The 8,506-nt window shown below is 30.4% G+C and overlaps 1 pseudogene across 1 annotated transcript; it reads left to right on the top strand.

Moving 5' to 3' along the window:
* The first annotated feature begins 390 nt into the window (after window positions 1–390).
* Window positions 391–7,305, top strand: LOC145585119 (aminotransferase ALD1, chloroplastic-like; annotated as a pseudogene). Its single transcript, XR_014100565.1, has 10 exons — window positions 391–559; window positions 1,534–1,592; window positions 2,264–2,343; window positions 3,111–3,227; window positions 3,641–3,703; window positions 3,831–3,935; window positions 4,164–4,214; window positions 4,810–5,130; window positions 6,572–6,786; window positions 6,964–7,305. The product of XR_014100565.1 is annotated as an aminotransferase ALD1, chloroplastic-like (transcript).
* The last annotated feature ends 1,201 nt before the right edge of the window (window positions 7,306–8,506 follow it).

Consider the following 8,506-nt stretch of genomic DNA (forward strand, 5'->3'; position numbering starts at 1 on the left):
ACTTTAATTTTTTTGCATAATTTATTTATTTTATATTGATTTGACTTAAATTTTTACAAAGATCTAAAAACCAAATACTTATATATGTTTAAATTATAATATTATACAGTTACAAATATTAATAATTAAGGTTGCGTATGTATTGACAAATTAAATATCACCGGTCAAAATGTTGCACTACAAAAAAAAACTGTACAAGAACATTAATGAAATTTCTCATGGAAATGCATGTAAACTTACAAGGAAAGTGGACTGAAACTATATGGCACGCTAGTAAGAAAGATGGAATTTTTTGTTTAACTTTATGCATATTAGGTATATGCTTTGAATTGAATAGTATAAATATGTTTAGAAACTTTACTTCATTCTTCAAAGCATAGGATTATTGTATATTTGTATAACCGACCCTTCATAATAGTACGGAGTACCTTATACTAAGCATTTTATAAAACAAATCTTTTGATTTTCTAATCATGTTTTATCAAATCTCCCTCTCATCGCAAACCAAATCTTGCATGCCTTATCAAGCGTTGATGCATTGTAAAGTCACCAACCCAAGGTAGTTCATTTATCTCTATGTATGTTTTTGTCATTCACAATAATATATACTACTTAGATTTAATTTGTGTAATTTGATTTATTTTAGCAGAGATTTAGAGCATGATAAATGTTAAGAATCTAAGAAAAGCATGTACTTGTGCTGATGAAAAATAGTGTATATATTAAATCAAAGTGTTGTAGCTCAAAATTGTTGAATTAATAATTACTTAGCTTGTTTGGTTGACCTTCAACATCACGTGTTTACAGATGGATTAGTTGTTTCTAATTGAAAATAAAAAAAAGTGAGAATTCAGACTGCTTAACTTCCTCAAGAGCAAGAATTCACAAAAGGCATGAAAAATTAATTATTCATATCAATTTGTTGATGCTAATCATTCAAAATTTCCATAAATTGCAACTTCTTTTGGTACGAGTACCCATCGAACAAGTCAAGCGGGTTAGATCAATCCTAGTGCCTTGCTAATAATATGATTTTAGTGAACCAAGGTCCAAGTGTCATGTTAATTTATCTTATATTTAAAAAAGACATGCCAATGAGGTTTTAGTTTTAACATTTAAGTGACTAACTTGGATTGTACAACTGATTGCATATTTCAATATTTGTATGGTACATATATTGTAATTGAGATATTTAATTACTTATTTTCTCATTTAGGTAAGCTCTTAATAAGAAATTAAGCAAAAATAACTTCTATTGTATTGTGTACATGTTCCAATTTGAGGTTGTAGAGTAATGATACTGCTTTTCACTTCAAATCCATACCCCTTTGGTCTTACCATAAAATTTATAAGGCTTATTTGTGGCGTGACACATTACGGTGAGTTCGCGACACAACAAATAGGTCAAGGTACGACAATTTGAGAGATTTTCTTTTTTTTCTGCTCTGGTGGGTATAATTAACATTTTTCTTAAGTTGTAAAAATTTATTTCATGGCATATGATCTTCTATTTATCCATGTTCAAATGTGCAGCTTTCTATTAAAATCAAAAAGCGCCAAGCATGGCAAGTGTGGCTCCATGAAACGTTACGGTAATTTATCTTCTCATTTTGGAAAATTTGCAAATTGCAGCCATTTAAAGTTCGTATTTTGCAAATTGCAGTCATTTAAAAAAAATTGCAAATTGCAGCCCAAAAGTTCGTATAAATTGTAAATTGCAGCCCGATTTAACTTTTTCATCGGTTTACAAGTCGAAAAATCTTCTATTAAGGTTTTAGGGGCCATTTTAGCAATTAAGGGTCCGAATTGAGCTCGGAATTAGCAAAAAAATAACGCAAGTGCCTCATTTTGCGTAACAAAAATGTATCGATTTGTGAAAAACCGTAAAAAAGAGACACTTACGTTATTTTTTTGCTAATTCAGAGCTCAATTCGGGACCATAAAGGCTAAAATGACCCCTAAAACCTTAAACGAAGATTTTTCGACATGTAAACCGATGAAAAAGTTGAATCGGGCTGTAATTTACAATTTATAAGAACTTTTGGGCTGCAATTTACAATTTTTTTTTTTTAAATGGCTGCAATTTGCAAAATACAAACTTTGAATAGCTGCAATTTGCAAATTTTCCTGTCATTTTGTTAGAATTGATAATTTTATTTATTACTTAATTAATTTGTGGATAATAATAATAATAATAATTATTATAATAATAATAACAATAATAATAATAATATGTTACTCATACGAATTCATTGAAATGCAGCAACAATCACAAACTTGTGGACTAAAGTACCCCGCAATACCAATATGGAGAATTTACGTGACAATTATTTGTTTCCAGAGGTACGTACTGCTTTATTATCACTTTTATAGAAGAATATTTTGTACTTTGGGATGTTCTAATGAACAATTATTACATGTATACATAATTTCTTTTTTATTATATTTTATTTATATATTTTTTTATATGCCCACCTTAGATCTTTGTGGTTTAGGGATGAAATACCAAAGTTTAAATGGAACACTTAATGTTTGAGCAAGTTAAGAGCAATATTAGCGCAGTTTTATCTTAACACTTTCTTCTTATATATGCTACGTCAGCTTTCCTGTAACATATACAAGTAATGAAGTAATAATTTCAAGCCTTCTTCTAACACTCAATCAAATTATCACTTCACCCCCCAAATTAATTTAAAATATATTTAATTATTTATTTTAAATTATTTTTTTTTAATTTTTTTTATTTTTTTTTTTATTTTTTATGCCAATAATTATATTTAAATCACAAATTGACTCTTAACTCGATCAAGACTCCAATTTAACCTTTGCCAAGACCTTTCTACTTTAATGCCACAATACAAACCTTTTTGTTAAGTCTAAAAAGTTAGTATAACACATAGGACGTTATTTCATGTCAGCAAATAATCTAAGTTTTAAAACCCAGGGATATTCTGCAGTAAAATTTTAAAATAAACTCATTTATCTTCGTCATGTTTAATTTGGTTTAGCAAATAATCGAGTTTTGACCACGTTTAATTACTCATCACGAGTTGATCATGAAAGCATCGGCTTATTGACATCCCTTATCTGGTTGTTGATACATAACATAGATATGCATGCGAGAGATGGAGCATATAAAGAAGTATCCCCATGCAAAATTGATTAGACTCGGAGTAGGCGACACAACTCAACCTATTCCATACATTATTTCTTCAGTAATGTCTCAGGTAATTATATACGAAGTATATAGCATTTCAGTTATTGTACTAGTAATTAATTACCACAAAATTTTCTAATCATGTTATATAGTTTTTATGTTATGATCGGTAATATGGTTCATATATATTATTACATTAAACATACACAATTTTCACAGAGAAACTTTAGCGTGAAACCGAACTTACAGTGAGTCCAATATATCTAAAATTAATAATCTAATATCTAACATTAATAATCTAGTATTTGATATTAATAATCTAACATGAGAAATAAATCTAATGTTTGACATTAATAATCTAATAATCTAATATCGGATATTAGATTATTTATGCAATGTGAGATATATTGAAATCACCGTGAGTCCGACTCACTCAGTTTTTTTCCATTTTCGTAACACATAAAATTAATTTCCTTATTTCAGTATGCGCAAGATTTAGCAACTACTGAAGGTTATAGTGGCTACGGAGCAGAACAAGGCAATACGGTACTTATTTTTTCAATTGGTGTTTAGATTATGATACATGTAAATCATATGATAAATCATCTTTTCAAATTTTTTTTTCCTCTAGAAATAATACCAATTATGATTGGACATATTTCGTATATGACAGGAGTTGAAGAAGGCAATTGCTGAAACGTTTTACAAAAATACGGGTATTACGAGTGATGAAATTTTCGTATCGGATGGAGCACAATGTGACATTTCTAGGCTACAGGTATTCAATATACTACGCAGTACAATGCTTCATAATGTGTGGAATCCGGTTTGGCCGGTTAAAATCACGAAAATTTTCTTATGATTGAATTTCGTCTACATCACTATATTTTTGGTTCTTATAAAAAAAAAAAAAGCCTTATTACTCCATGTTTTTCTCAACTTATTGAACAAATTGTTTCTTGATTGACACACTGACTCTGCCTTTTTGTTGTTGATGGTGATATAGATGCTGTTGGGATCCAATATAAGTGTAGCCGTACAAGACCCTACATTTCCGGTAACTGTTTTCTAACATGATTTTTTTATTTAATATAACGATCCAATTATTACTTGCTTGTGGACAGGCATTTTTTTTTTTTAATTTTTTTTTTTGGTAAAAGAGTGGCATAAGGATGGGTGAGAATTTATCGCAAGATCTCATAGAACAGGGAGAGAATCTCTAACCACATGGGCTATTCCATACTCTCTGTGCATAGCCTTATAAACGATAGAGTTATTAAGAGCAAATATGAGAAGGGTCATGTATTATCTTATTATCTTGTCTTGCTTGCAACATGCATACAATAGTGTTAATTAAGGATTCAGCTTGAATAAGTAGAATTCAAATGGATTGTTTAACATTTTATAGCTCATTATTTGTGAAAAAAATGAGTCTGGAACAAATATAATTCAGTCTACCCTTCCCTTCCAACCCCCCAAAGTAAGTCGTGTTGAATTAGATTCCACTATCAACACCCTCCACTAGTGTCTAGAGGTGAATAATTAAACCAAGGTTTTTTTTATTATTTATTTTCGTCTGACACGGAATATATAATTACTCGTAATTACGGAATACATGATTATTATATCTCTAACTCTATTTTGTGGACCAGGCCTATGTGGATTCAAGTGTAATAATGGGCCAAGCAGGCAATTATCAAGAAAGAACTGGGAAGTACAATAGCATAGTGTACATGAGTTGTGGACCTGATAACAATTTCTTTCCAGATTTAAACAACACCCCAAGAACAAATGTCATTTTCTTTTGCTCTCCTAATAATCCAACAGGCTATGCTGCCTCTAGAAAGGAATTAGAGCAGCTTGTTGATTTTGCAAAGAATAATGGCTCAATCATCATTTATGATTCTGCTTATGCTACTTATATCATGGATGATAGCCCTCGATCGATCTTCGAAATACCCGGTGCTAATGAGGTTTGTTTGTATTACTCTCTTTATTTTAAATTTTATTGTTCATTTTTAAGGTGACAAATAGACTGTTCGGTTTAAGTCAATATATCTGTATATAATAGTCCATGTATGTAAAATAATTGATTGAAAGTCCTTCTTAAGGAAATGTGGTCTATAGGGTGGGTAAAATCTAGTTAAACCGAATTTGGGTCTACTATCAAGAAAAATATTGATTTTTCTATCAAACTAATTTTTAGGTATGGTCAATTTTATTTTATTTTATGTTTTATTTTATTTTATTTTATATTTATTTATTATTTTTTTTATGTAATAAATGAATGTGTCCAATTTAGACTTTGGAATACAATTTATGTGAATGGAAAATGTATCAATTTATAGTCATGATAATTGTAGGAACTATCTATTTGACAATTGGGTCGGTTTTCATTTAGGCCAAAATCAGATTATCTAGTTTTGAGTACAATTTTGTATAAGACGGAGTCAATATTATTGCTACTAGCTTTTGCAAATAATCAATTTAAATTGAGAATAGTTTTGTGCCCCGTGCGATGTCCGGGTTGTTTATTGAATTTTAAGATAAAATTTTAATCTATATATCAAATTTTAAAATATATCATTGATACAAAATTAGTTAGAAATTGATGTGATTTTGTGACGATTTGATATCTAGTAAGCATGTAATGACTAATAATAATGTTGGTGTAAATGTTCGATTTAATACATTAAAAAAATATATAAAAAATTAGCAAAAAATAAATTAAATAAAATAAATGTTCAAAGCCCGTTGGGTTGACCCGAACCCAAAACTTTGGGCAATGGTTGAACATTTCTCGACTCATGACCTGAAGTGACTCAATTCGAGATGACTCATGACCCGATCCTAATTGACAGGTCTACATTGCATAAAAATTTCTATTAGATTGTGAAGTATATTATTTTAACCGATTAGTATATATTATAAATGGATGTTTTACGCTTTGAACTACTTCGTTCGCTTCAAAAAAATATTATGATATAAAAAATAAATTTATATGATAAATTTTGAGCATTATAATCTAATAATTTTTTGAATAAAATTATAATTCAATTTGTACATCTGAAATATTGGTATTTTATCGAAAATAAAACTCTAAACTAACAGTTTTATCTGAAAATGCTATCCAAATAGAATTCTAAACTATGTATATCTATCCAACGTGACGCAACACTTAACGAAAAGTTGGAACGTCAAGTGTCGCTGTTTCGTAACCTGGCTAAAAGTTTAGTTATATATATATATATGATTAGACTATATATATATTTGATATACAACTAATTATTAAATTATTCAAAATATCTTTGTTAAACAAACCATTTATATTAGAGAGTTGTTTACAAATAACTTTATAAATTGATGTCATGTTTATTTTGAATTGACTAATTTTAGAAGTATGATGTTATGCAGGTTGCAATAGAAGTATCTTCTTTCTCAAAGTTTGCTGGATTTACAGGAGTTAGATTAGGATGGACAGTAGTTCCTAAAAATCTATGCTATTCAAAATTTCAAATGGCTTCCCTGTTATCCATGATTATAATCGTATCGTATGCACTTGTTTTAATGGTGCCTCTAACGTTGCTCAAGCTGGTGGATTAGCTTGCCTTTCTCCTCATGGTTACAAGGTTTCTTTACGTCATTTTTTTAATTTTGATTAAATTATACGAGTTTTCAACCATCAGTTTAGACTTTTAGTTGATCGAGTTGGCCTCTTGACATGATATAACATCCAGCGTGACAAGATGATCACATATTTGTTTTAAATTAAGCTTACGTACTAACACCTTTTATTTCTAATGTAGGCCTTACGCTCTACAATCAATTATTACATGACCAATGCGGAAATGATGGTAGAATTATTTACATCATTCGGATTAAAAGTGTATGGTGGTAGAAATGCACCATATCTATGGGTACATTTTCCAGGCTCGAAATCATGGGACATATTTAATGAGATACTTGAGAAAACACATATATTAACAGTTCCAGGCAGAGGATTTGGTTACAAAGGCGAAGAGTTCATTCGAATTAGCGCCTTTGCTCCGAAAGAAGCTATATATGAAGCATCCATGAGACTGAAGAACCATTTTCATGACACTAGTGATCGATATGTCCTCCAATGTTAATGTATATGAGTCTTTATGACCCGGATAAAACTTTTACTAATTTGGATATTACAATAGCTTTCCAATAATCACATAGCATTTATAATGTTGTAAAATGTGAAAAGACGCTTTTTAGCATGAATTAATAATAAGGAAAATTTGTTAAAAACCATCTTATAAAAAACAGATTTTGTTAAAAACCATCTTATAAATTTTTTTTTTGTCAAATCACACCTGTTTAAAAAAAAAAATTTTGTTAAGTCCCACCACTCGCCGGATTCCGACCATTGACTGAGTTTCCGGCGTTGACCTCTACTAATTAAACTCCCCCTTTTCTTTACCCTTTAACCTCTTTCCCACACCACTGCAACAACTAACCGACCTTCGCATTCTCTCTCCTCCATCTCCGATGGCGGCAAACTCCGCAACCTTACTCCGCCATTACCCCAACCTCCCTCAGTCTCATACTCCATACTCCAACCTCAACTACAACATCAATGGCAACCCAAAAGCTCCGTCATCCCAATTTCTTGCTCCTCTGCTCGTCGCCGGAACCCTAACAAGCGAAATGGCTCTTCTCTATCCCAATATTTATCTACTTCTGATGCTGGTAAACTCCAATTTGTACTTGATGTTTAACAATTGAAATCCAGATTACTACTTTCTCTTCAAAGAACAATTGATTTGTGTGAATCTAAGTTTCATCAATTTTTGTCTTCTGGAATTAAGGTGGAGAAGTAGGATTACTTGCCTGAAATGCTTCTCCGTTTGCTTTTGATGCGATTTTCATGAGCAAGATCTGAGCTGGTTATCTGAGCTTCAATGGTGAAGTTTTAATTGGGAAAAGGGGATGAGAATTGAGAAGCACACAGAGGAAAGAATGGAAGGAAAAGGGGAAAAAATAAGAAAGGGGAGGCCACACGTGCAAGTCAATGCCGGGAAATACAGTCAAAGGTCGGAATCGTGGGACTTTACAAAAAAAAAAAATTAAATAGGTGTGCTTTGACAAAAAAAAATTTATAAGATGATTTTTAACAAAATTTGTCTTTTATAAGATGGTTTTTAATAAATTTTCCTAATAATAAATAACAATAATAATAAGAACACTATCAATCTCATTTGCAAATGAGATTCCTTATATTATAATGCTATTGTATGAGATTTTTAAAAAGTTGGACTTTTTGTCAAAAACTACCTAATAAAATCCATATTTTGCGAGAAACTACCTAATAAAAAAAAT

This window comes from Chenopodium album, chromosome 16 (genome assembly GCF_948465745.1).
Source record: "Chenopodium album chromosome 16, dcCheAlbu1.1, whole genome shotgun sequence".
Taxonomy (NCBI): domain Eukaryota; kingdom Viridiplantae; phylum Streptophyta; class Magnoliopsida; order Caryophyllales; family Amaranthaceae; genus Chenopodium; species Chenopodium album.